Genomic DNA, 7923 nt, shown 5'->3' with positions numbered 1-7923 from the left:
AATAAAAAATGATAAAAGGGATATCACCACCAATCCCACAGAAATACAAACTACCATCAGAGAATATTACAAACACCTCTACGCAAATAAACTAGAAAATCTAGAAGAAATGGATAAATTCCTCAACACATACACCCTCCCAAGACTAAACCAGGAAGAAGTTGAATCTCTGAATAGACCAATAACAGGAGCTGAAATTGTGGCAATAATCAATAGCTTACCAACCAAAAAAAGTCCAGGACCAGATGGGTTCACAGCCAAATTCTACCAGAGGTACAAGGAGGAACTGGTACCATTCCTTCTGAAACTATTCCAATCAATAGAAAAAGAGGGAATCCTCCCTAACTGATTTTATGAGGCCAGCATCATCCTGATACCAAAGCCTGGCAGAGACACAACAAAAAAAGAGAATTTTAGACCAATATCCTTGATGAACATTGATGCAAAAATCCTTAATAAAATACTGGCAAACAGAATCCAGCAGCACGTCAAAAAGCTTATCCACCATGATCAAGTGGGCCTCATCCCTGGGATGCAAGTCTGGTTCAATATACGCAAATCAATAAATGTAATCCAGCATATAAACAGAACCAAAGACAAAAACCACATGATTATCTCAATAGATGCAGAAAGGGCCTTTGACAAAATTCAACAACCCTTCATGCTAAAAACTCTCAAGAAATTAGGTATTGATGGGACGTATCTCAAAATAATAAGAGCTATTTATGACAAACCCACAGCCAATATCATACTGAATGGGCAAAAACTGGAAGCATTCCCTTTGAAAACTGGCACAAGACAGGGATGCCGTCTCTCACCACTTCTATTCAACATAGTGTTGGAAGTTCTGGCCAGGGCAATTAGGCAAGAGCAAGAAATCAAGGGTATTCAATTAGGAAAAGAGGAAGTCAAATTGTCCCTGTTTGCAGATGACATGATAGTATATCTAGAAAACCCCATTGTCTCAGCCCAAAATCTCCTTAAGCTGATAAGCAACTTCAGCAAAGTCTCAGGATACAAAATCAATGTACAAAAATCACAAGCATTCTTATACATCAATAACAGACAAACAGAGAGCCAAATCATGAGTGAACTCCCATGCACAATTGCTTCAAAGAGAATAAAATACCTAGGAATCCAACTTACAAGGGATGTGAAGGACCTCTTCAAGGAGAACTACAAACCACTGCTCAAGGAAATAAAAGAGGATACAAACAAATGGAAGAACATTCCATGCTCATGGGTAGGAAGAATCAATATCATGAAAATGGTCATACTGCCCAAGGTAATTTACAGATTCAATGCCATCCCCATCAAGTTACCAATGACTTTCTTCACAGAATTGGAAAAAACTACTTTAAAGTTCATATGGAACCAAAAAAGAGCCCGCATCGCCAAGTCAATCCTAAGCCAAAAGAACAAAGCTGGAGGCATCACACTACCTGACTTCAAACTACACTACAAGGCTACAGTAACCAAAACAGCATGGTACTGGTACCAAAACAGAGATATAGATCAATGGAACAGAACAGAGCCTCAGAAATAATGCCACATATCTACAACTATCTGATCTTTGACAAACCTGACAAAAACAAGAAATGGGGAAAGGATTCCCTATTTAATAAATGGTGCTGGGAAAACTGGCTAGCCATATGGAGAAAGCTGAAACTGGATCCCTTCCTTACATCTTATACAAAAATCAATTCAAGATGGATTAAAGACTTAAATGTTAGACCTAAAACCATAAAAACCCTAGAAGAAAACCTAGGCATTACCATTCAGGACATAGGCATGGGCAAGGACTTCATGTCTAAAACACCAAAAGCAATGGCAACAAAAGCCAAAATTGACAAATGGGATCTAATTAAACTAAAGAGCTTCTGCACAGCAAAGGAAACTAGCATCAGAGTGAACAGGCAACCTACAAAATGGGAGAAAATTTTCGCAACCTACTCATCTGACAAAGGGCTAATATCCAGAATCTACAATGAACTCCAACAAATTTACAAGAAAAAAACAAACAACCCCATCAAAAAGTGGGCGAAGGACATGAACAGACACTTCTCAAAAGAAGACATTTATGTAGCCAAAAAACACATGAAAAAATGCTCACCATCACTGGCCATCAGAGAAATGCAAATCAAAACCACAATGAGATACCATCTCACACCAGTTAGAATGGCAATCATTAAAAAGTCAGGCAACAACAGGTGCTGGAGAGGATGTGGAGAAATAGGAACACTTTTACACTGTTGGTGGGACTGTAAACTAGTTCAACCCTTGTGGAAGTCAGTGTGGCAATTCCTCAGGGATCTAGAACTAGAAATTCCATTTGACCCAGCCATCCCATTACTGGGTATATACCCAAAGGACTATAAATCATGCTGCTATAAAGACACATGCACACGTATGTTTATTGCAGCATTATTCACAATAGCAAAGACTTGGAACCAACCCAAATGTCCAACAATGATAGACTGGATTAAGAAAATGTGGCACATATACACCATGGAATACTATGCAGCCATAAAAAATGATGAGTTCATGTCCTTTGTAGGGACATGGATGAAATTAGAAATCATTATTCTCAGTAAACTATTGCAAGAACAAAAAACCAAACACCGCATATTCTCACTCATAGGTGGAAATTGAACAATGAGAACACATGGACACAGGAAGGGGAACATCACACTTCGGGACTGTTGTGGGGTGGGGGGAGGGGGGAGGGATAGCATTGGGAGATATACCTAATGCTAGATGATGAGTTGGTGGGTGCAGCGCACCAGCATGGCACATGTATACATATGTAACTTACCTGCACATTGCGCACATGTAGCATAGAGCCTAAAGTATAATAATAATAATAATCATAATCATAATCATAATAATCATAATAAAAAAGAAAAAAAAAAGAAGAAAATTGTAAAGCATGACATCAATATATTATTATTATTACTTGTCTCCAAAGTCTTGTTTGGTAAGAAAACGAAACAAAATAAAACCTGAAAAAACTGAAAAAAAAAAAAAAAAAAAAGGAAACCAACTGTTCTGGATAGCCCTAGAGGGCAGACCTGAGATGGGTGGGGAAATGTCCCTGGGAGGCAGGATTGTATTCAAGAAAAGGAGAACATTTCTAGGAATGGAGGCTGTGCAGCCAGCACCCTGAACAGCTGTCCCAGGGGTCTGATGAGGCTATTATCTAGGAAACTTCTATTTAGAGAGGACTGATTACAAGAGATGTTCCAGGCTGGGCGTGGTGGCTCATACCTGTAATCCCAGCACTTTGGGAGGCTGAAGCGGGTGGATCACCTGAGGTCAGGAGTTCCAGACCAGCCTGACCAACATGGAGAAACCCCGTCTCTACTAAAAATACAAAATTAGCCAGGTGTGGTGGCGCATGCCTGTAATCCTAGCTACTCGGGAGGCTGAGGCAGGAGAATCACTGGAATCCAGGAGGTGGAGGTTGCTGCGAGCCAAAATCACACCACTGCACTCCAGCCTGGGCAACAAGAGCGAAACTCCATCTCAAAAAAATAATAATAATAATAAAATAAAATAAAGAGATGCTCCAGGCCCCTTCAACCCTAATTTGTAGCTAATTGATTCCTTGGACTAAACATATTAAGGCAATTGCCCCCTTTCTGCTCAGCAAATGTGGCTCTAAGGACCGCCTTTACTCATCATCTCTCATTTATGTAGCCTGAAAAATGCGTTGCTGGGAACGCTGAGAGGCATAATTATCACATCAGTTCATGACTGAATTAGGAGTAAACAATTCATTTCCTGGGTCTCCTGTTGAGTTTAAGACAGCAGGCTCAGATGAAGAAAACTCGGCAGACTTCACCCCAGGGCCTGAAGATAGGCTAAATGTGTTTTCAGACTGTAAACATTCCATTGGAGAACTGAGAACCTCCTGGTGCCTTGCTCTGTGCTGGGGACAGAAAGGATGCAGAGATCCCCAGACATGCTTCTTGCACCCCTGGAAACCAGGTTGGAAAGAGGGATACAGAGAACCCCCAAACATGCTCCCTGAGCCCTTGGCAACCAGACGGGGGAAAGGAGATTAACATACGAGACAGTCAGAAAGCAATTAAATATTCACTTGCACACCCCAATCATAGGTACAACCCAAGATGACTTTGATTTGTTAGTAAACCCTTACTGCACAGTGTCATTCCCTGCACAGTGCCGTGTGCTGAAGACCCAAAGGGTAGTCAGACCCAGGCTCTGCCACCAAAGAGGCCACATCTAGTAGGGGAGAAAGTTATCAGTGATCACTGTGGTCCTCTGCAACAAAAACTTAAGTTGAGGGTAGGCAATGAGCAAGGCCTGAAACTCAGTCTGGGATGTCAAGAAAAGCTTCCAGGAGGAGGCAAGGAATGACCTAAATTTTGGAGAACAAGATAGAGAAACAAAGAGGTAAAGGGAGGGCATTCCAGGTGCAGAGTGGTACCTGTGTGAAGTCTAGGAATGGGAATATGCTCAGGTGAAGGTTGGCCGCCCTAACAAAACAAAAACTGAATGGACAGGAATGTGACAGGAGGTTTATGGAAGATCAAACTTGTGAAAGAAATTTTATGTGTAAACAAGCTGGCTAAGAATAGAAGGAAATTATTTATAATTTTTTTAAAAAATTGAGCATTAATTAATATCACAAGTACATTGATGCAAAACTAGAATTTGGTGCCCTATGTTAAAACAATAAGGCTTTCTTGGAGTATTGTTCTGCTCTTAATAGGAAATGATGAAAGGTTTCTCTTTACTTTCTAGGTAATTGGCCTAGGAAACAAAGATTTTGTGTTTGCCAAAATACTTTCCTATGCTTCATGTTGTCTTTATTAGGCTTTTGACATTTAAGAAAACTGAGTCCTCTCAGTTTAAGAGTTAAGGTTTTTAATAGAGTGTACTTTAAAAAACCTTTTGGTATTTGCCTTTGAAGCCTTTTAATTATCACTCCAGTTAAATGGTTAAATGAATGACTATTGCTGTGGTTTGAATGTGTCCCCCAAAGTCCATATGTTAGAAACTTGCATCCTCAATGTAACGGTGTTCTCTGAGAGGTGGAACCCTTAAAAGGTGATTAGTTCACAAAGGCTTTGCCCTCATGCATGATTAATGCTGTTATCACAGGAGTGGGCTTCTGATAAAAGGATGAGGTTGTCCCTGCTACCCCCACTCCATATGCCTTCTTGCCCTTCTGCTTTCCACCATAAAATGACACAGCAAGAAGGTTCTTGCTAGATGTGGACCTCTGACCTTGGATTTCCCAGCCTCCAGAACTACAAGAAATAAATCTCTGTTCTTTATAAATTACCCAATCTCAGGTATTCTGTTATAGCAGCACAAAACAGACTAAGACAACTATTATTTTATAGTAACCTCTGATCCTATTTTGGTTTTGGTTTAGTTTTTTGTTGTTTTTTTTTTCTGTTTCTTTTTTTAAGATAGGGTCTCACACTGTCACTCAGGCTGGAGTGCAGTGGCATGATCACGACTCACTGCAGCCTCAACTTCCCAGGCTCAGGTGATCCTCCCATCTCAGCCTCTTGAGTAGCTGGGACTATAGGCATGTGCCACCACGCCTGGCTAATTTTTTGTATTTTTGGTAGAAACAGGGTTTTGCCATGTTGCTCAGGCAATCCTCCTACCTCAGCCTCCTATAGTGCTGGAATGACAGGTGTGAGCCACCACACCCAGCCTTGATCCTATTTTGATCAAGGGTTTTAAACCCTTGATTTTTGACAAACTTCCTAAAATCAAATTCTAAATTAAATATTTTTCTTGATCTTGAATTAACTTTGGTATTTTGCACATGGGCTCTTAGAACATCTCAAAAGACTCTCTGTTTAAACAAAGGGAATCTCTCTCTAGGTGCAGTGGCTCACATCTGTAGTCCCAGCACTTTGAGAGGCCAAGGTGGGGGCATTGCTTGATCCTAGGAAGTTGAGGCTGCAGTGAGCCATGGTAGTGCCACTGTGCTCCAAAGCCTGGGCAACAGAGTGAGACCCTGTATCAAAAAAAAAAAAAAAAAAAGATATTAAACTAATTGGGCTTATTTAAGATATTTAATTATATAGGAAGCATTGTGAAATAATAAGTAATCCTAAACCTCCTTGAGGTTCCATTTGCATGAATGTGTTATTAATATGTGTTCCAAAAATGGTATGAAATTCCCAGAAACCTGATCATACCTTTGGACTATGGAAAAATTCTCAGAACGCTAATGAAGAAATTGATTGCCTCATAAAATTGCTAACTTAACGTCAAGGAGAACAATAATTAATTGAATACCATGGAAATGCTATGGTGGATTTTCATGCTAAGTCATCCAGTACTGAAACTGTTAAGATATGCAACTTGAGAACTCCATAAGATTAATCCAAGTCAGATTACCTATGATAGCCTATTTAATAAACAATGTTGTGCATGTGAGTTGGAGAAACAAAATTGGTATTTAAGAGCACGTAAATCCAATGTTAAATTTGGACTCACAGAGAGTCTGGACAGACACCTGGCCCTTCCTGAGTCCTTAAAGCTTCCAGTATTATTATCAAGACTTCTCTGTCATCATGAAAACTTTGTCCCTTTTGTTGTTTTTTCTGTGTTCTTTTCTACTTATACATTATATGATAATGAGATAATTAAGATTTCATAATCAATAGCTTCCACAGGGAGCTTAAGTGAATATTGGATATGTCATGTTTAACCTAAATCCTTACATGATCTTAGAGATTCTCTAAGGTCACTGTAAAGTTCACTCTGTGACAAATTTCACTGATATTCCAACTGTAACTATTGCTCAAAGTGCACATCTACTCCTTTAGGTTCTTAAAGTGTTACATTCAGATTTCTTGTTTAAATCTAAGAGTAGGCAAAACCTATAGTGAGGAAGTTTTGCAGTGAAATTAGAAATTGAGTAAGAAAACAAAAAAAAAATTTAACAGTGTGTAGACAAATTTATAACCCTAATTCTGTACTTGTCAATATCCTCCAATCATGCAATAATTCAATAATGGAGCCTTAGAGAAATATTACTAGTGCTTCCCTACTGATAACGCCTAACACATAAGACATTCCACAGGGAATTGTCTGTTGTGCCCTTCCAGGATATATTTTTATCTGTGGAGGATTTAATGATCAATCATAAGTGTGGGCAACCCCATGTCTCAATAAGTGAAAAATAAGGGGCCAATTTGGATTAGGAATTCTAATCATGGCACTATCACTCCATAACCAATTGGAAACCAAACCTTAGTCTACACCCGTTAGTTTTTATTATGGAGTAAAGAGGAATTCACAAGCAGGCACAAACCCATCGAAATGGGCATCTTTTGGTTGAAAGCTCCTTCTGTGGCTTGGCATCAATGTAAATGAATTTCTGATTAGAAATCTGCCCAAACATTAGCTACAATAGCTAACTCAACTGCAAAGGCTATCACTTCCCAGAAAACTTCTTTAAGTTCTCTTACTAGAGTTGTTTTAGATCACATAACGGCTTTGGACTACCTGTTGGCTGAACCAAGGGGAATGTGTACGATAGTTAACACCTGTGTGTGGTAGTTAACTTATAATAGAAAAATAGGTCTGGTATCGTAGAAACTCAGTTGTAAGAAATTAACAGATAAGGTACTTGGCTAAAATAAGTAGATTCTTCTTCTGGCTCATTTTGGATATATTTGATTTTGATCAGTTTGATTCATGGGGGCTCCTGTTAAAGAGGTTTCTTCAGTCTCCTAGTATTATCCTCCTGACAGCCATCACAATAGTCTCCTTGGTGCTGTATCTACTCAAGATTCTTTTTTATTTTTTATTTTTTTTGAGACAGAGTCTCCCTTTATCACCCAAGCTGGAGTGCAGTGGCGCGATCTCGGCTCACTGCAACCTCCGCCTCCTGGGCTCAAGTGATTCTTGTGCCTTGGCCTC

Source organism: Pongo abelii, chromosome 12 (assembly GCF_028885655.2).
Source record: "Pongo abelii isolate AG06213 chromosome 12, NHGRI_mPonAbe1-v2.0_pri, whole genome shotgun sequence".
Classification (NCBI taxonomy): Eukaryota; Metazoa; Chordata; class Mammalia; order Primates; family Hominidae; genus Pongo; species Pongo abelii.
The sequence above is the reverse complement of the archived record's forward strand: the minus strand, read 5'-3'. Positions refer to the sequence as shown.